This window comes from Neofelis nebulosa, chromosome 5 (assembly GCF_028018385.1).
Source record: "Neofelis nebulosa isolate mNeoNeb1 chromosome 5, mNeoNeb1.pri, whole genome shotgun sequence".
NCBI lineage: Eukaryota > Metazoa > Chordata > Mammalia > Carnivora > Felidae > Neofelis > Neofelis nebulosa.
Window position 1 is genome coordinate 7,470,774 of NC_080786.1, and position 21,953 is coordinate 7,492,726.

The window sequence follows — 21,953 nt, forward strand, 5'->3', positions numbered from 1 at the left end:
CAGGCAGAGGGCTAAATTTTTTATTATTAGAAAATACATGATCTTTGATTCTAAAGAACATCAACAAAGAAAATGCATGATGGAAAGCAAGCAAAGGCAAATCTCAGAAAACACCAAAACAAAAAAATGAAACAAACCAAAGACCACCTTAAAAACTAAACAACAAAAATGGGAACTTCCCAAAAACAGACAGGAGAATCCAGCTAGTCAATGCTGAGGATAATAAAAAGTAGTTGACCAAGAATCATGGAAAGATAAAATAATTTAAAAAATCAACAGAATTTATCCGATTAACAATATTTTGTTTAAAATAAAATGAACATTTTAACCAAATATTTTGTCTTGAGTTAAAAGAAAAAAAAAACCTCTTTAAAAATTTTTTTCCTAATGTTTACTTATTTTTGAGACAGAGAGAGAGAGAGAGAGAGAGAGAGAGGAGGGGCAGAGAGACAGGGAGACACAGAGTCCCAAGCAGGCTCCAGGCTCTGAGCTGTCAGCACAGAGCCAGATACGGGACTGGAACTCACGAACCTTGAGATCTTGACCTGAGCTTAAGTTAAACATGTAACCGATTGAGCCACCCAGTCACCCCAAGAAAAAAACAAACTCTTAAAAAACAAATTGCCCCTATGAAGGGAGATTCCCAAGCAGAAATACAAAAACCCAAGGGAGGAGATACAATGTGAGCTGTCCAAAAGAAAAAGAAGAAAATAAAAAGCAATTACTCTATACAAAGCAACCTTGTAACACCCCGTTGGTTTGCAAACTCCTTGGGAGCTTCTCAGGTGTAATGTGACACTGGGCCCTGAATGCAGAGGGCAGGAAGAGAAGAGAAAGCAAGAGGCAGGCCAGCCACTCCAGGCTGGTAGGTGGCCGCTTCAATACGGAAGGAAACTTACGAATGAGGCTTGTCTTGGTAGGCAGCAAAACGAACGGATTTTTTTGCGCCCGCTTGCCAAACCTTAAAAGTTTACACAGAGAGAGGCCTTAGTTGGGTTTGGTCACACATACCCTGCAGGTGTCCTCAATACCACCTCGCTATTTCTTGGCGCAGCGTCTGGGAGCAGGAAATGCACAGAGAAGCGCATTCCGAGGACGGGGGTGGGGGGTGAGGAACTCTGAGTGCCCAGGTCCAGCTCACAGGTCAGCCCGCAGTTCTAATCTCTCCATGACCTTCTCCAACACACCCTCGTTTTCCTTTTAATCAGTAAATTCCATCAGCGAATGTTTGTAAGTTCCAGCGGAGTCAAAACGGCCTCAGGCATCCCCAAGAAGGGAGGGGCAAGTTCAGACCACTGTCACCTCATCTTTCCCACAAACCTTCTGAGGAAGAAATACACACCAACAATTAACAACTGCAAACTGCAAAACTCAAGAAGGTTTAGTAATAAAATAGAGCAAAGTCCCAGTATACTTCTTATATTACTAAATGTGAATATTAAAAACTATTTAAACTATTAAAACTATTAAAAACTATTTTCAGATTAAACCACAAAGCAAACTATACCAGCAAAACATCTAAAATAGAGTGATTCAGAAAAACTAAAAATAAAAGGAAGGGCAAAGTTACACTGAAACAGGTCCCCACCTCGACTGAGAAAAGACCAGCACTGTCACGATCTCAATATCAAACAAGAATATTAGTTCATGCCAAAGAGTATTAAGTGAGACTAGTGCTTTTTATATAACAGTAGTGTGGGCTTGATTCAAAAGTAGTGAATATCTACTCACAAAACAATATAACGTTAACATTTGTTACACTGAAACTACAGGATATGAAAGCAAATAATGATCAAAGTATAGTAGATGGCTATGACTTCTCTCATCCATAACAGAGCAAGTAGGCAGAAAAAAGAAGCCAGAGTATAGAAATCTTAGTAACACAATTAGTGAGATAGATGTCGTTGTCACGTATGGATGTAATTAACAGATATTATTCCTGAAAATATAGGTGACTATGGAAGATCAAGAAAATTGACCATTTCCTAAACACATACAGGGGGTCAACAGGTACATGAAACGATGCTCACCATCACTAATCATCAGGGAAATGCAAATCAAAACCACAATGAGACATTATCTCACACCCGTTAGATGTCTATTCTCAAAAAGATAAGAGATAGCAAATATTGGTGAGGTTGCAAAAAAAAGGGAAAACTTGTGCACTGTTGGTGGGAATGTGAACTGGTACAGGCACTCCGGAAAACAGTATGGAGCTTCCTCAAGAAATTAAACATAGAATTACCATATGATCTGGCATTCCCACTTCTGAATATATATACAAAGGAAACAAAATCGCCATCTCAAAGAGATGTGTACTCCCCTGTCTGTTGCAGCATTCTTCACAGTAGCCAAGATATGCAAACAACCTAAGTGTCTGTCCACGGATGGATGTATATAAAAATGTCACACACACACTCACGAATATTATTCAACCATAAAAAGAAGGAAATCCCGCCATTTGTGACAAGATGGATGAACCTGGAGGCCATGATGCTAAGAGAAATAAACCACACAGAGAAAGACAAATAAATACTTTGTGGGATCACCTATATGTGGGAAAAAAAAATCGAGCTCATAGAAACAGAGTGGGATGGTGGTTGCCAGGGTCTGGAGGGTGGGGAAGCTGGGGAGATGTTAGCCAATACAAACTTCCAGTTATAAGACGAATAAATTTGGGGGATCTAATGTACTACATGATGACTATAATTAATAATACTGTTTTGTAGACTTGATATTTGCTAAGATAATAGATCTCAAACAGTCTCATAAAAAAAGAGGGGATAATTAACTCTGTGAGGTAACTAATATTAATTAGCTTGATTGTGGGAGTCATTTCACAATGTATACATATATCAATTATCACACTGTATGCTTTAAAGATAATTTGCATTTTATTTGTCAAGTATACCTCACTAAAGCTGGAAAACAATCCTTAAGTTCCACAATGCAAAAGAAACAAAAAAAAGCAAAAGAACAAAAGAAAAAGATTAATACTGATGACACCCAGAAAGACCTTTTCCTTCTCCAATTTATTTATTTATTTATTTATTTATTTATTTATTTATCAAAAAATTTTAATGCTTATTTATTTTTCAGAAAGAGAGTGAGATTGAGAGAAAGAGCGAGCAGGGAGGAACAGAGGGAGAGGGAGACACAGAATCAAAAGCAGGCTCCAGGCTCTGAGCTGTCAGCACAGAGCCGGACATGGGGCTTGAACCCACAAACTGTGAGATCATGACCTGAGCCGAAGTCTGACACTTAACCAACTAGCCACCCAGGCACTCCTCCAATTTAAAAATACCACCGCAGCCTACTAAAAATAAAATTAAGAATTTAAAGCCTGGGTGGCTCAGTTGGTTGAGCATTGGACTCTTGGTTTCAGCTCAGGTCATGATCCCAGGGTCGTGGAATTGAGTCCTGTGTAGGGTTCCACACTGGGAATGGAGGCTGCTCAAGATTCTCTCTCTCTCTGCCTCCCCTGCCACCCCCCGCTCTCCCTCTCTCAAATAAAATTTAAAAATTAAAAAAGGAGGGTGCTTGGCTGACTCAGTTGGTGAAGCAGGTGACTCTTGATTTAGGGTTTATGGGTTGGATCCCCACATTGGGGGTAGAGCCTACTAAAAATTTTTTTTAAAGTAAAAAAAAAAAAATACCACCACCATCATATCTCTCTCAAACAATTTTTGGTTAAAGAGGAAATAGAAACCAAAATTTCAGTGTTTTGAGAAAACAATAAAAATACTACAAATCATAAGGGATACAGCTAAGTAGCCTTAAACTCTAATTTCAAGAAAAAAAACAAAGAATGAAAGTAAGTGAAATAAACACTTTACTCAAATGTTCAAAAGTAAACAGGTAATCCAAAGAAATGCAGAAGAAAGGAACAATGAACATAAAGGCAGAAACTGACCAAGAGGGAAAGAGAAAACCAAGTGTTTTCTGAGAGGTCCACAGAGAGCTTAAATAATGGTTGCGCCCCAGGCCAAAAATGTGGCGCAAGCTTTCATCAAACTGAAGAAAAATACCAAGGTAATTGATGTTGTCAAATGAAATTCACTGCCAATTGGCAACCTGATGGATTAGGAAGAGAACGTGGTTAGCCAACATTTATCGAATTTGTTTAGGTGCTTTGCCAGAGCACCAATACAATGCCAATGATGCTGTGGGCTGAGAAGAAATTCATTAAAATTCAAGGAACCAAAACACCTTTCTCAAAAGTATTTGAAAAATGCCAGCCTTTCACCTCACTCAATTTTAATAGACTGGTTCTGTGATTGGATAGTTTGGGGCAAAAAACTAATTTTATGTGTTATGCTGACTGATCATGGAGTGTCCAGTTTCAACATTATTTCTGGGCGTTTTTGTGAGGGTGTTTCTGGGTGAGATTAGTATTTGAACTGGTGACTCAGGAAAGCAGATTGTCCTTCCCAGTGTGGGTGGGCACCATCCGTTTTGTTGAAGGCTCGGAAAGAACCAGAGGCAGGGAAAGAAAGAGTTTGCTTTTCTTTTTTCTACCTCACGGTTGAGCTGGGACATCTCATCTCATCTCAGGCCCTCAGATTGTGATATACATGATCTGCTCCCTTGGTTCTCAAGCCTTTGGACTTGGACTGAATGAAACCACTGGCTTCCCTGGGTCTCCACCTTGCAGACAGCAGATCCTGGGACTTCTAAGTCTTCACAATCCTGTGAACCAATTCTTCATAATTTATTTCCTCTCATATATATGTACCTCATTGGTTCTGTTTCCTGGAGAGCCCTGACTAATGCACGACAAACTGTATTCCGTTTATGGGGAGTAATAGTTCCGAGTAGCATATTAGGAAACTCTGGTAAGGATTCTACCTTTCCAAGCAAACAAGTTTCTACAGTATCTCCTAAAGTGATTTGACCACAGAATCCTTTTTACACATAACATCTCTTAATACTCCATGGAGCACAGGTTGGGATATGCTGTCTTAGAGTTTGCTCATTTTATAAGAGTAGATTAGGAAAGATGCAAAATATTGTTTTTAAAAATACCATCGATATGTATTCACTCAGTGGTCAACCCTCTAATATGTATCAGTAGCAATTTATCTTAATTGTCTAACATGACCTTAAAAAAGCTAATTTGTGAATTTCCTTCTCCAGGAAGGAAAGGTCCTCTTCCTACCAAATTCTTTCTCAAGGTATTGATGTTATCTGGAATGCAGTGAACATTTATTGACCTTTGCTGATGATTATAACCTTTGTAGCTAAAAGGTGACTTAGGGAAGGATTAGAAACAAGAAAAAAGCTCTTAGAAAATAAACATTGAAGATGTATATCAGTTTCTAAATAAAGCTAGACTTCTACAGATTGTTATTAAAGTCTAGAAATCAAATAGTAAGTCTTACAAAGACTTTTCTTTTTATATTATAAAGTAGTTCTGAGAACAACTACCCAAAGCCATCATCTCTAAGAGCACTCAGACCAGGTGAGCCAGCACAGGCCTGGGGCACACAACTGGGAAAGGGAACAGACCCTCCTTCTGCTCCTGGCCCCAACATGGGGCTCAAAATTATAACCCCAAGATCAAAGTCACATGGTCTTCTGACTGAGCCAGCCAGGCACTCTCATGAGTGACGTTTTTACATTCCAGAGTGCACACCTAACCTTCTTCTTGTTCTTCCAGCTCTGTGCGCTTTTCTTCCAGCCCTTATGCTCTCCTTATTCAAATGCAGCAGATGACATAGAAGGAGGAACTGTCCAGGATACTGAGATCAGTTAAGAGTGCCCTGGTCCCAAACCATGAATTATTTGGTCATTTCTGAAGATTATATACCAACATGATGCTACTGATATACTTTCTATGGGCTTGGAAGTTGCCTTTTTTTCCCTCATCAGTGGTGGGCAACTTTCAGGGTGGTGTGGAGACTTCGTGGACTTTGGAACCAAGCAGTTGAGGGATTGGTTTCAGCACCATGACTTTCATCTGTGAGACCCTGAGAACATCATTTCTCTGAGTCTCCGTTTCCTCATCTGTGTAATAAAAAAATATTATCCTCTCAAGAGGATGGTTGAAAAGATTCCAAGTAATAAATGTAAACTGTTTATTAAAGGTCTTGACATCTAGTAGGTGCACACAAAATGATAACCAGATGGTAATAATAATTATTATTTAAGTATTCATTTATTTATACAATTAGTGTTTATAGAGCACCTGCTCTGTACAAAGGCTCTGAGGGACAGAGATGACTAAGATATGCTTCCTGACTTCTAGGAAGTTTCATTTTTGTTGGGGAGGTACAATTTAACTGTTTTATCCAGACTCCAAATCACTTCGGATCCAAATCACTTATAGGAGATCCTAATCACTTACTTAGACAGTGACGAGGTATATTCAATGCTCATTCAATGGAGGAAAGCCACTTGTTCTAAACAGAAATTCTAACCCTAAGCTTGGAATTTTTTACATTGTGCTCTGGGCTGTTGAACCAAATCAGCCAGAAAACAGCCATTGGGTAGCACATTTTGGATTAAAAATCATCAATAGCCTATGCGGTTAGAGGAATGACTGGAGATGCTGTCTTAATGGTTTGTGGTGGAGAAAGACTCAGAATGATGTGGTTATAATGGAAAAGGCACAGTGTTAGAGTCAGTTACTCTCTGGGGGATCAAGTTATGAATCTGCATATTGAGCTCAGGATATTTGCTCTTTCTCTCAGGATTGCTGTGAGGACCTAATAAAATGTGACACTAAATATAAATAAAATGCAGTATCGCTAGAGTCGATATTGCCTCTATTGTATATATTTTTATATTTTATATTCTTTTTATATGGTACTTTTAAAATGCAGTGATCACAGATCTCGGTGTTTTTTTTTTGTGCTCCTCACTTGTCAGCAAGACTTGACAATGAATTAGTCAAAACCATCTATGATGGCAGGAAGATAGATACTTCAAGGAGAGCCACTTGGCACTGTTACTGCCTGTAAGAGAAGGATCCAAACATTTTTAAATTTTTATGTTTTTCAAAACCACCTTGAAATCAAGTGTTTTAGAGAAACAGAACCAAGGGAGTGTGTGTGTGTGTGTGTGTGTACACATATTAATGGCTCACACAATTATAGAGATTGAGAAGTTCCAAGACCTGTGGCTGTAAGCCAGAGTCTCAAGAGAGCTGATGGTGTAGTTCTTGTCTGAGTCTGAAGGCCTGAAAACTGACGGTATAAGTTGCAGCCCAAATGCTGGCCCAAGACCCAAGAAGAGCCAATGTTTCAGTTCAACCCAGAAGGCAGGCAAATCTGCATCCAGGCAGGAGTTCTCTTACTTGAGAGAGCCTATTTGTTCCATGTAGGCCTTCACTGATTGGTTGAGGCCCATTCACATTAGGGAGAGCAATCTACTTTACTCAGTCTACTATTCAAATGTTCAATTCACCCCCAAACACCTATAGGCACCTAAAATAATGTTTGGCCAAATACCAGCATTCTGTAGCCCAATCCAGCTGATATGTAAAATTAAACATTACATCAAATAAGTTTTGTTTTCACTTATACTGATACGGTTTTCAGAGATTGGAAAATTGCAGATTTTTAGAACCTGTAGATTGAAATGGATACAGAAAATCTAATTGCGAAGGCAAACAAGGACTCGTTACACAACAATAATAAAAAAAGTCCTTGGTTCTAAAAGAACAGGGGTATTTCATTTTCCCAAGAATTTGCTGTCCAAATAGATAGCCATTAGAGGGAGCTCTGATTGCAGTGTAGAAACCAGATTATTCTCCATGAATTGATGGTGTTAACTTGGAATTCCAAGTTTCCATGTTTTTAAGGAGACACAGAATATATATAAATACACACACACACACACACACACACACACACACACGTATGTATATAAACCCTGAATTAAAACCAAGTAAGTATCTTCTAACACCATCATTTTGTATATTTGACCTTAGTGAGATCACCCTTGCTTCACAGGGCATGAGATCCAAAACAACGCAGAGACAAGGCTGGGTGGGGTGGGAAAGGTGCTAGGTCTGATTTCCAGCCACATCATGTGTACCCTTGAGTCAGTCACCTCTCTCCTCCCCTGGCCTATTTCCTCTGCTGAACAATGAAGATGACAGACATTAGTGTTTATGACACATCAGTACCTGTGGATGGAATAATGTTAGGAGAATTTTAAAAATTTCTTTTTCTCAAAAGACAACCTTCTTGAAAATGTTACGTTCTCGAAAGTCACGTGGATGATACACTCCCAGTCAAAACCAGCTTTCTGCCCTGCAGTTCCTGAGATGTGTTGACAGTTATGTTGGTACCGAGTGATCCCTGTCTTGAAGTGACAGCAGTGAACTTTTAATGTGTTGCTAAGCCTCTCTGGAAGCTTCAGGTTGGTGTTATCAAAATGACGACAGTTGGCTTATAATTAGCATCGTACTCGTGTTATAAAGACAAATTTTCTCTTCAGCAGAGATTGTATGCAATTGAAAGCATTGTTATACAAGAAGGCTTCAGAGTCATAAGTCATTTTGCAAACTGAGATTCTGATTTGACATAATAAAAAGTATTGCAGAGGAATGGTGTACCGACTACTTTCCTGTCTTTCGCTTCTCAGGCTAATGAGAAGAGAACAGAACAATATTATGGAAGCAAGACATTGTACAAGTAAAAGCCACATGACAATAGACTGTACTGAACACGCCACATACAACAAAGAGTTTTAGAAAGTTGGTGGTGGGTTGGAAAGAGAAAAGAAGCCTTCGGTCCTCCTTCAACACTGTATGGTAGACAAGCCGAACTCAGACCTGGATCACAGCAGGCGGAAATACACTCATAGAAACTAAAAACCTTGTACAGATCTTGGTTTTGTGCCATCAACTCAGAGCAGCTTAGTAGCAGTAGCTGGGAAGATTTTCAATAAGTCCTCATTATTTTAGACTGCACAATTTTATCGATTGTTTCGTTATAATAATAGATCATTGTTAAAAGAAGAAAGCAATGACTCAGCATGCTCAAAAAGAAAATTAGAATAGGCCGACAGGTAGAAAAAAAAAAACCAACTTCACAAATACATTTTTCTATTATTAAACCAATGTCCACGTTTTAGTTTAGCAAAACGGCATCACCCATTGTAACATTAAACTTCTAAATTGGAATGAAGGCAGTTTTGTAGTTTTGCTTCTGAACTATTGTCCCGAAAATACATCATGTCAAGAAGAAGGTGCTAATTATGTATTTGCATTCACACCAAGTCTCCTTGCTGCTTATCAAGAATGCATGCCCTTGGCATGGCTTCCGTGAGTCTCTGCTCTGTGGTCTTAGACTTGTTCCTGCTCCTGCACTGTCCTAGAACCTGGCTAGATGGAAGGAAAACAGAAAATGCTGGGGTCAGCAGGAAAGTTCTTCAAAGTGGCTAATCCATTTACAGATCACTGGGAATGGACTGTGCCGTGCTAAGTCGGCATTCTGGTATTTCTGCTCAAGCACATGATTCTGTAGACAACAGCTGATGGTGTTTTGCTGGCAAATATAGCTTTGAGCTCCTTTTGCTAGCTTGGCCCTAACTCAACAAAGTCTTGACTCACAAAAAGATGCTAAGAAAGAGAATATGCAGGAAAGTGTTAAGCAAACCTCGGAATAAGCAAACCTTGGAATTAGAGAGAACATTGCATATTCCATTCTTAAGTGTGGTAATGGCTTGGGACTAAAAGGGAAAGGACAAGTGTAGGGGGCCACAGTTTACTGGGACTTTCCATAGCTAGGGTCATTTACATTTTAGGAGAAGGGTGTTTACTCTCAGTGCCTATATTCGATCTCATTCTTACTGGTGTTGAGAACTTTTATATTGAACTTTTGCTAAGAGAGGCCATCAGTTTTTATCAAGAGTGTGTTTACTGGTCTCATAGAATCTCTACCCCTCCTAGAAAGAAGTTGAGTTTAGGTCTTACCAGTCCTCCCCAAGGGACCGGGGCAAGACAGAACTGGGTCCCTATGGAGGGAGCAGGTGGGCGGTAAAAGAAGTAGGAGAGTAAGGGAGAAGAGGCAGGTGCCTATCTGAGATGTATTTTGGATGGATCAAATGTGGCCAGAGGAGAACAGTAAGGAACATCTTGCTGAAACAGTGACAGTGGTATGTGAGCATGATGTTTAAGTTTCATGACAATCTTGTGAGGCGGGGATTATCATACCCCTTTTATTATTATTTTTTTTAAGTTTATTTATTCATTTTGAGAGAGAGACGGGGTAGGAGCAGAGAGAGAGGGAGAGAGAGAATTCCAAGCAGGCTCTGCACTGTCAGTGCCGAACCTGACATGGGGCTCAAACCCATGAACTCCGAGATCATGATCTGAGCTGAAACCAACTGACTGAGCCATCCAGGTGATCCCCATGCCTGTTTTAAAGCTGAGAAAAGTCAGCCTCAAAGAGCTTACATGAATTTGCCAAAGGTCGTCAAACTAGCCAGTGGCAGGGCTAGACTTTTAACCCCAAATCTACCTGACACCCATATCGGGCCCTTCTCACCACACCACCCTTCTCCTCTATTCTCTACCTCTCCTAAACTCTCCGTCTGCTTTCCTCCCTCTTACCTGCAGCCCTTCTGACTAATGGGGCGCAGGTAAGAGATGCAGACTTTGGGCACAGCCTGAAGCTCTGTGACTGGGGGATGCCAACTGCAGCCAAGATCCATAACCCACACATTGTGGCGGCATGTTCTACACCACCCCACGCCTACTGAGTCAGAATCTCCATTTTAGCAAGATCCCTGTATGATCAGCCAGAGCATTAAGGTTTGAGAAATCTGCTCAAACCTACTCAAGTAACCTAATTAGATGGTGATGAAAATTTTAGGGCTCTATCGTCAATAGAAAAGAGAAAAGACCATCAATTTAAAAGCTCACCATCTTAATTAAGGAATACAATTTAGTGGATTCATTTCTGTAACAGGTAACAAGGCAGTTGTAAGTTTTAATAGACTTGCATGGAGAATATCCAGATCGCTATTTTTTTTTTTTTTATTTTAGAGACAGCATGAATAGGGGGAGAGGGACAGAGGGGGAGAGAGGAAGAGAGAGAGAGAGAGAGAGAGAGAGAGAGAATCTTAAGCAGGCTCCGTGCTAAGCATGGATCTCGCAATCCATGCGAGAGATCATGACCTGAGCCAAAATCAAGAGTTGCATGCCTTAACCGACTAAGCCACCGAGGCACCCCTATCCAGATCACTATCCGCTGAGCACTTTCTATATGCCAGGCACATATTTCATCCATTTGCTTCTCACAAAATCTTGTAAGATCCATAAGCCTCCATTCACAAGCAAGGAAACCAAGGCACAGGGAGATCATGTGACTTGCTCAAGTTCCCACCTTTGGTCAGTGCCAAGGTTGGAACTTGAATCCCAGTCTCTAGACTCTGGGTCAGTCCTCTTCTGACTAGCGGGCAGGACTTCCCAGGAGTTCACCCCAGAGAAGATGGGAAGAGAAGATGCCCCTCACTTCTACTGGCTCACCGGAAATAGGGACCAGGGCTCAGGGGTTCAAAAGTGAAGCTCACCCCATGTCACATGGCCAAGTAGCAACCCACTGACTCTGTGGGTGGCTGAGCTGACAAAAGCCAGAGACTCCTGGGCAGGTGAAAGCCATTATGTCCTATAATATGATTTGGAGATATTTATGCATAGGGATACAGTATATTCTTCTGTATCACCAGGACGAAGCAGCCCTCATACTAAACATCAAATATGCTGGTCTCTCCAAAGCCTGTAGGACTTCCAGGAAGTGATCAAATGTTATTTCAGATTTCTGGTAATGTACAAGGGATCTAGAAACATGAAGCTTTAGGCTTTTGATTAAATATGGCAGACTTAACATGCATGATTATCTCCATTTCGCCAAGAGGCCCCAGTATAATGGCTGTAAAGGGATAACAAATAAAATGAGTATAAACAAAGGAACCCTTATGTTTAGGAAAACATGGGTTTTATGGTTCTGAAATGGAAGGACTTGGGAAAGGAGAACAGAAGGAGAATTAATTGCTCTGAGAAACAAAGCACCAAATTCAGGAATTGCCCTCCAACAGGGAGGTCTGGGGGCTCCTGAGAACGAGAAGAAACTCTGAGAAGGAGAAAATCATGACAAGGAGGGCGCTGGTAAGCAGTGTCCCAGGGAAAAGACATCAACGGGTGGATTGTGGGGGCGATGAGTGAAGAATAGTAAAATGTCAAATACTCTATTTTTGATGTTTCCTGTCCCTCCAGTCACCTGTCACTTTTCCCAACTAACCACTTAAAGTCTGTAATACGCGTTAGGTTGGCGTGGGCACTCTGGGAAACGGGGAGGGGCTTCTCCACACCAGAACAAAGCCGGGAGGAGAGGGCAACAAGGTTGGGAGGAGGTCGGGGGGACCAGAAGTCAACACACAGGATCATAGAGTCAGAGGGAGCCAAGTGTAGCAAAATGTCCTCTCTCTGACTCCTTACCCACTATAATTGCAGAACCTTCAGTAAGGTAGTACATTATACACACCTGTTTGGGCCACTGCTAATCTGAGGAATGAAGGGAAGGTGGCTGTTTCCTGTCTGGAAGTGCACAGAGAGGCAAGACAACAAATAGGGTCATCAGCAGGAGGAATTTGGAGTGAGGGGTCAGTCTTTCTCTCCTGCCTGAACTATGGAAATTGGTCGCCTGAACTATGGAACTTATGGAAGTAAGTCTGCCATATTTAATTGCCAGCAGACTTGGGGACTGAGTAAACTACAGATACCAGGTCTCATTTCACTCATTTAAGTGAGTGATTTAATCCTCACTTAACCTTACGAGATTAATTTTTATCTTCCCCATCTTACAGATAAGAAAACCGAGGTTAGTGAGTTTCGGTATCTAACCCAGGATAATGTAGCTTAAAAGTGACTGAGGGAAAATTTGAGCTCAACTTTGTATTACTCACAAATTATCTACAATTTGTATTCTGGGTTTATTCACTTACAACATTTGCATCTGGACGGGGGGACTTCCACCATCATAAAATTGTATATTTTATTTTAGTCATTTTTAAAGTTTATTTATTTACTTTGAGAGAGTGAAAGTGGGGGAGGGACAGAGAGAGAGAGAGAGAGAGAGAGAGAGAGACAGAGACAGAGAGTCAGGCTCCACACTGTCAGCATGGAGCCTGGTGCAGGGCTTGAACTCACGAAACTATGAGATCATGACTGGAGCCAAAACCAAGAGTCGGGCACCTAGCCAAATGAGCCACCCAGATGCCCCATAAAATTGTATATTTTAAAGGCAGCATCAGTGGGCTCATAAATACCTTCCTCTCCACTCTTGCCTTCTTTGACCTTGACCTCCTTGGCAGGTCGGGGCAGGGGCCGGAGTGAGAAATCTGAAAATGAAGTGTGATCCTATCAACATTCTCTGTCTTTGGTTTACCCCATCGCTTGTGAAATTGGGGTGAGCCAGCGTAGGGATGGAGTGCCAAGACAGACGCTGTCCCTTCGTATCTTAAAATAATTGCCAATAGGTTTCCAGAGCTCTCGGTCAGATGGGTGCAGATCCCTTGGTCAAGAACATCAAATACCCTTTTGTGTGTCTCTCCCTATTTAGACCTAGCTCCAGGAAAATGGGCAGGAATCATATGAGGTTCATTTCCTAATTTCCCACAGACCAAACCCAGAGCTGTGTACATTCTGTGTGAACTGCGACCACTTTTTGAAACTGAATTGGGTTGAACCCTGCTTCCCCATAGATAAGTCCATCTATCATTTCTGCAGAGCCTACTGAGAAGTGGATGGGAAATAAAACTCCAGTCTGTAAAGCCTTAATAAAACTTCTCTCCATAAACTTAATTATTTATTTATTTATTTTTGAGAGAGAGAGACAGAGAGAGAGAGAGAGAGAGCGCAAGCATGGGAGGGGCAGAGAGAGGTGGGGGACAGAGGATCCGAAGCAGGCTCTGTGCTGATAGCACAGAGACCAATGTGGGACTTGAACTCATGAACGGTGAGATCGTGACCTGAGCTGAAGTCAGATGCTTAACCGACCGAGCCACCCAGGCGCCCCTCCATCAACTTTTAAAAACCAACAACAACTTCAAAACCTGCATGAAGGGACACGCTCAATACGCTACACAGAATAAACCCCCTTTGGGGCCCCCTCCGCATCTCTGCTTTGCTACCACACCGCTTCCTCTATCCGTAGCGATGAGATCTTTGGGGTGAACAAGACGGTTTGAGTACAGCTGCCCAGTGGGCTGGTCGGGCTCAGGTTACCCATGTGAAGTGTAACTCAGTCGCCGTGTTCTAGGGGGGCAATGACTGTTTATAGATTAGTTCATTGTCCCATAAACATGACTCAAGTTTTAGCTAAATTCCCATGTTAACTAATTGCCTCAGAAGGCAATTCTGTTCTCAACGCCAAGAGAAGACATTCATTCAAGGAGAGGCACACATTCACTCCATGATGTTCAGGAAAATGCATGGATCCGTGGCAAAGGGGTGCAGATGAACGTGTAAGCAGTGGGATCCGACTCCACGGCCCTTCCAGACGGTCAGAACTCTGTGGGATGCACTCCAGCAGATGTCTCCGTCGGCACTCACTGGAAGGATGGGAGCGTGTTTTTCTCCACCCGGGCAGTTGGGGTTTGGGTATCATCTTCTGTTGTTTCTTGCCCAAGGACGAAGTGGCTCAAAAATGATAGAAGCCGTAGCGTTTGACGATTTGTCAGGAGGAACCTCCCAGATTGTCTCCCTACTGCTAACACTCTGGGAGTCAGGCCGTGGGTCTGAGCCTGGGACTCCCCTGCTTTGTGAAAACCTTTCCGAGATTCCCAGCTACTCGGCTTCGGAGACGCAGCTCTGGTTCCTTCCCTCCCATCCCAGGGGATTAGCGGTCACCTCTTCTCTGCCATCATAACCCCTGGACCCTGGGAAAGGAGCTCTGTGCCTGAGTTGTAGAAGGTACTGGCACTCCTGTATTACTCCTGTCAGTTCGATGTGGATAAAATTCAACATTGACTTGTGATTAAAAAACTAGCAAATCTATACTACAAAGAACTTCCTGGGGCACCTGCGTGTCTCCGTTGGTTAAGAGTCAAAGGGTCTGACTCTGGATCAGGTCATGATCATCTCACAGTTTGTGAGTTCGAGCCCCGCGTCGGCCCCTGTGCTGATGGCTCAGAGCCTGGAGCCCGCTTCGGATTCTGTGTCTCCCTCTCCGTCCACCCCTCCCCCACTCACACTCTATCTCTGTCTCTCTCTCTCAAAAATAAATAAACATTAAAAAAAAATTAACATTAAAAAAAGAACTTCCTTAATCTGATAAAGAGTATCTATGGGTAGCCACAGCAAATACCCCTTTCCATGGTGAAAAGTTAAAAGCGTCACCTTTGAGGTCCAGAACAGGACAAAGACACCCACCATCACCACTGTGCGTTGACATTGTTTTGGAGTTCTCAGCCAGAAAGGAAATAAAGAAGCAAAGTGGACGTTTTTAAAGACATGTGCACAGGAAATGCTGAAGAAATCTATAGACAAGTTAGAATTAATAAATAAATCTTGCAATTTACTTGCTACGGAATATCTGTATCTATGTTGATATATCTAGATATAGACATTCCAAATGAATTTGTATATTCTGAAGATGTCTTTTACAACACTTGACAAACTGTCGAGTTTATAAGGAATTGCAAGGGGCTGAGAAGAGCCAAGATAGTTCTGAAGAAGAAAAACGAGGTATAGGACTTGCCCTACCAGATATCAAGATTGATATAAAGCTTTAGCAGTCAAGACAGTTTGGAACTGAAACAAGGAGAGAAAAATATTCCAGTGGAACAGAAGAGAGAGTCTGGAGGCAGACCCGTTCTTATATCAGTATCTCATTTATAAGGAAAAGTCATTGAAAATCAGTGGAAGAAGAAAGACTTTTCAATAAATAGTGTATGGTTCAATAAAGTGTCTGGTTATCCATGTAAGAAAATAAAAAGGAATCTGATGCATCTTGACAACATACACAAGAGTCAATTCCAGGTGCATTAAAGTGAGCACTATGGAGATTTTAAAAGATACTCTATACCATATACCGTATACTCTAAAATCTCACCTTCCTAGTCAACCTCTCTCTCCCAGAATGTTGACTTAAATATTCTTACCAATGTGATACAGAATTAGTAATTAACTAATTAACAATTAATAATTAATTAATTGATGAAGCATACTTCTAGACTTTTCAGAGGTCAAGAACAAATTTCATAGGCTATAGCAACAATTGCTAAACTTCACACTTCTTACTAGTGTCCTTTGCTAGAAATAGCATAACACTTTAAAAAAGTTTTTTTGATGTTTATTAATTTTTGAGAAAGAGAGACACAGAGCATGAGCAGGGGAGGGGCAGAGAGAGAGAGAGACGCAGAATGTGAAGCAGGCTCCAGGCTCTGAGCTGTCAGCACAGAGCCCGACGCGGGGCTCGAACCCACAAACCACGAGATCATGACTTGAGCCGAAGTCAGGCACTTAACCGACTGAGCCTCCCCCGTGCCCCACATAACACTTTTATCAAGCAGGCTACTATCTTTTTTCAGCAGCTCTAGGGTGAGATGAACATTTTTCCGTCTTATTTGGATCTGTTTTTACCAGTTGTTAGAAAAGTTTGTAAGTATCAAGGTCAAGTGCCAGAATTCCATTAGTTTGTCCCAAAGGAAAGAAAAACAAAAACCCGATGTGAGCAGCTCAAAACTTACAATATGGAAAGGAAAAGGATATGTCAGGATTGTTAACACATTGAATGTGAGGTAAGAAATGTTTTGCATCTATAAGACCAAGCTGACACCCCTAGGCAAGGTCCTAGTTTATTTTTAATATTTCTGGTTCTTCTGTTAACCCTCCCAACCAAGGGTTTTGTTTGTTTGTTTGTTTTGGTTTTTGGTTTGTTTGTTTTTGGTATAAATGAGAGAGTTTGTAAGTCACCACTGATCGAAAGTTGTGGCCGAAATGTTGAGTATTCATCCAATATCTGTGGCTCCGCCATATCCCCTGGTCTCCCTTCAGTTAAATGGAGTCATGCGACTATTCGTGGCTAGTTACAGTACGGTTAATTACACGGCGTGACAGGGATTATGCAGATGGCACTATGTAACTAGCTCTAAGCTGTGAGCAGAAGTGACGCATCAACTCTCGTGTCTGTCTCCTCCTTGAGACCGTAAACTTCTTTTAAAGAAATTTTTTTAAATCTTTACTTATTTTTGAGACAGAGAGAGACAAAGCATGAACAGGGGAGGGTCAGAGAGAGGGAGATACAGAATCCGAAGCAGGCTCCAGGCTCCGAGCTGTCAGCACAGAGCCCGACGCGGGGCTCGAACTCATGAACCATGAGATCGTGACCTGAACCCAAGTCAGACGCTTAACCGACTGAGCCACCCAGGCGCCCCTGGACTGTAAACTTCCTGAGGGCAGAGACCCTCCGTCTCTGTTTGCTCTTTCTGAAGTCCATCTGCTGACTGCAGCTTTCTTTCCCAGTTTCTAGACCTAGTCTTTAACGAATATTTTTCATTTGATGTCCCACAGGGACTTTAAACTCTCCGTGACCAAACCTGAACTCATCATGTCTTTTACCCAAAGTGCTCCTCTCTCAGGGCCCCCTACTCGGTGTGTGGTACCATTTTCTGCCTCTTTGCCCAAACCAGAAAATGGAAGGCATCCTTAATTTCAGGTCTTCTCCTACCAACATCGCTCTCCCTCATCCCCCGGTCCCCCAGTTGTTACTCTGTCACGTCAGCTTCCCAAATGTCACTCAGATCTATTCACTTCTCTCCATTCCTGCTGCATTCATTCACTCAGGGCATCATCATCTCTCATCTGTCATCTCTGCGTTACAGAAATCACATTTCTTGGAGTCTCCCTACCTTCAGATTGGCCCCCAGCACCTAGAGCCGTGTCTGGCATGTGGCCAGCCCTCGCTAATTGCAGACGGAATGAACACGTGACTCTACATCGATGCATGAATGTGTGACTCAGCCATGTCAAGAGGAGCCTTGTCATGGGGCGCCTGGGTGGCGCAGTCGGTTGAGCGTCCGACTTCAGCCAGGTCACGATCTCGTGCTCCGTGAGTTCGAGCTCCGTGTCAGGCTCTGGGCCGATGGCTCGGAGCCTGGAGCCTGTTTCCGATTCTGTGTCTCCCTCTCTCTCTGCCCCTCCCCCGTTCATGCTCTGTCTCTCTCTGTCCCAAAAATAAATTTAAAAAAAACGTTGAAAAAAAAAAAAAAAAAAAGAGGAGCCTTGTCTGTTTAGACCTGTGTCTTCCAAAGACCCAAGAAATGACTTGGGGGCTGCTTCTCTTTGAACTTGGGACTGGATTAGCTTTTTTTTTTTTTTTTTTGGAATAACTTCCTTGACATGTGCCGCCCCAACAGCTTTGAACACATTTGCATGCCACTCATGTCAGTTGAACCCCACGCTCCCCGATGAGATAGACACCTTCGGGAGCCCCTTTTTGGAAACTGAGTCTCTCTTTTGCACAGAGGTAGAGAGGCTAAGTGATTTTCCCAGGGTTACCGAGGCTGTTAGGAGCAGAGGCAGGGCTCAGGCAGAGGCCCGTGGCCTCCCAAGCCTGGCCCGGTTTAGCCGGATTTGGCTTGTGCTCAGGGGAACGCGTGCTCCTCAGAGAGCAGCTCTGGCAGTGGGATACTGAAGGCCAGGGAAGCCCGGTGCAAACTTCTGGACCTCTCTCTGCTGGCCAGAGGTCTGACGCTTCATCCGCACAGCCTGGGGAGCCCGGCAAAGGGGTCAGTGAAGGGAAGCCTGGAACCTGTGGGCTTGGGGCTCTTCCTCACCGCACTCTGTCAACCATGATGGGCAGTAATCGGGACTGCCTGTGTCCCAGATTGCCACCGGGCGTGTCACAGAGATGAAGTGCCTCTCTGCTCGGTCCTTAGTTTGCTTTCTGGAAGCCCAAACTGCTGGAAATGTAGAAACGTCACTGATGAGATCTACTTGGTCAGGGCAGAAAATTCAGAATTGGGAGCAATCACAGAAAGAATTGTTGCCGTCAGCTCGATGCTGGGAAATGGGCTGTGGACGGGCGGGGATGGTGGAAGGAAAGAAGCGAGGGCATCCCCAAAGGTCCTGCGGCCGCCTGAGCTCTGGAGGGAGTCCACATCTTCCCAAGGCAACCGCGTGCTGATGTGCGCCCCCCCCCTCCCCCCTGCCATGTGCTGGCGGGGAGCAGGAAGACTTCAGTCAGGTGACTTTCAGCACCCCCGAACTCTCAGCCCTCGAGGTGCTGTGCCAGGCCCTGGGCACAGAGCTGAAGCAGTAAGGGCCCTGCTCCCTAGAAGCTGGGTCTAGCTGTGTCGACAAAACCTGGATGTGAAGAGCACAGTGTGAAATACAATGTCAGATGTTTCACAGAAGAGATTCTGACAAGGTCCTTGGGCATCCGGGGCTGGGGGAACCAGGATTTCTTCATGGCGGAGGAGGCTTAGACTGATATGTAAGATTTGGATAAGCGGAGAATGAGAACATTCCTGAAGGAAAGAGCCACATGGACAAAGACAAGAACAAGGCTTTATGGCAAGGAGTCTATCTGTTAAAGGCTCCTCAAACTCAGCAATGGACAGCCCAGCAATTTCGATGCCGTTCAGCCATCTCTGGAGTTTAACTTCTGCCCCCGGTGGCTGGTAGCTAATAGTTTCTGCAGATTCTGGGGCCTTGTGGCTACTTGGTTCCCAGCTTGTTAGTTTCCCCAGAAACAATTCTGCCAGGGGTGCTCTCCAGAGCACTGGGTCCTGTCACCTCCTGCTGGGATCCCCTGCAGCCAAGTTGTAGCACACGGCGTATCCCCCATAGTTAGCGCGCTGTGCCCGTATCCCCCCTTCTTGTTACTGTGTTTGTGCACACTGGCTCCCTGTGTGATTTCCTCCCAGCGGCCAGCACCTGCGCTATGTCGAGTCTTCCCTTGGGCTACAGGTCCCCTTGGCCAGTGCCCGTGAAGAGCCAGACATGTGCTCCCAGCCCAGGGTCAGCCCTTGACCAACTGTTGAGAGATGCGGGGTATGAACACTCCATCTTCCTTGTCCCTGAGGTGTGCCTAACCGGTCTCCAGAGCCCCCTGCAAGTTTGAGCCCAATTTCACTCTGTGGGACCTTGCTTGATGTCATACTTTGCTTGGCATGTTTTCCCTTTTTTTTTTTTTTTTTAATGTTTATTTATTTATTTTTGAGACAGAGAGAGAGACAGCAGGCAAGGAAGGGGCAGAGAGAGAGGGAGACAAAGAATCTGAAGCAGGCTCCATGCTGTAAGTGCAGAGTTCGACTTGGGGCTCGAACCCACAAACTATGAGATCAAGACCTGAGCCCACTGAGCCACTCAGGTGCCCCGGCATTTTTTTTCCTTTCTTGATCCTACTTCTCTTCCACCTCCCCAGGTTTTTCTCAGAAGCATTTCCTAACTACTTTCATCTGAATTCTCATATCAAGGTCTGCCTTTGCAGAACCCCATTAGACATATTGTCTAGTATGGAAGGCAAAATCATGGCTCCTCAAAAGGTGTCCCCCCCTAACCCCTAGAACTAATGAATATGGCAAAGGGATTTGTGTATTCTGACCTACAGAACTTTGAGATAACACACTTGTGTTCTTTCTTAAGCTGCTGAGTTTGTGGTAATTTGTTAAAACAGCAACGGAAACTAATATACTAAGATTTCCCCTAAAAAGTATACACACTCTTTGCATGTTCTCATGGTCATTTGCACCGGTAACGTCATGGGAAGACTTCAAATCCAGATACTGATATACGGATTTATGATGTTGGTTGACCGTTCTCAGGTCACTCCTTTTGTCCCTTCACTGATCTCAGTCTGGTTGCACTGGGGCAATCCTTTATTCCCTCTGTTTAACTCCCACCCAGATTTTATCAGTGAGGAATGGTTGAACGCTTCCGGCAGGCTCTGACGCGGGGCCCCATGTGTGTTCGCTAAGTATTGATTTGCACAAATGAGTGTGTAACTCAGGAATTTGCGTGTCATCTTTGCACAGGGGCCGTGATAACCTTCTCTGCATCCTTCTGATTTTAGTATATGTGCTGCCTGAAGCGAGCTCTGAATGTGAGTCAGATATCAGTGGTAAAATTTCCTGTGCTGCCCGAGGCAGCCATTTTGCTCCTGTCTATACCGAGCCTCTTAAGATGTTTGTCTCCTCTGCTAAAGGTCTGAAGCCATGGAGGGGTCACTTTGTAGTTTTTGGAATTCCACTCAAAAATTCCCATTGAACATATCAATTCTCCCAAGTCCCGCTGCCTGGCTGTCATATGGAAAGCAGTCCTGTCCCCCTGCACATAAATAGAACCTGCCCTTTGAGGCTCCTCTCAGTCAAATTTTATCGCGTAAGTGTATTTAGAGACTATATTTATAACTTCACTCTTTCTCTCAGGTTTATGGAAAGACTCTTGGCTGAACAAATATAGCACAGGTTCTGGATGTGCTCTGGTGAAAACACTCACTCCAACGTGCGGCACATAATCAAGTCCAGGATGTAAAGCACAATAGATTCTTCTTCAGCTGTAGGACCAAAATATCTCTCTATGGAGCTTCTCATCACGTGTCCTGGGTGGGGGTGTTACCCTGTCTGCCCGGGTTTTTGTCTGAATTATTTTTCTACCAACTCAGGGGCAAGCCTTAGGCCCCTAGATGCCTGTGGACCTGCTATCTCTTCTCCATGCCCTTGGGTGACCAAGCCCTCCTAACTCTGGGAAAGAAACAGCCATCACCTTGTGCCAGAGAAACTCACCAAGATGTATCTTCTAGATTAAACTATTTTGGAGAGCCTTTTGATGGCAGACTTGCCCAGTAGGGAAAGGGATGTCCGGAGACTTCGGGAAAATTCCACTAGGACTATTCAACCCAACAAATCCAGTTTCCTTCTTTTGTGGTGACTTGAGAGGGGCCTTCCTCTGGGAGGCTGGGTCATGTGACTTTCTGTGACAAGTATGTCCCTGT

The 21,953-nt window shown here is 43.3% G+C and overlaps 1 non-coding gene across 1 annotated transcript; it reads right to left on the minus strand.

Moving 5' to 3' along the window:
• Positions 1 to 20,949: 20,949 nt before the first annotated feature.
• LOC131513276 (U6 spliceosomal RNA) lies at positions 20,950 to 21,057 on the minus strand. Its single transcript, XR_009262503.1, has one exon. It is a non-coding gene; the product is annotated as a U6 spliceosomal RNA (small nuclear RNA).
• Between the last annotated feature and the right edge of the window lie 896 nt (positions 21,058 to 21,953).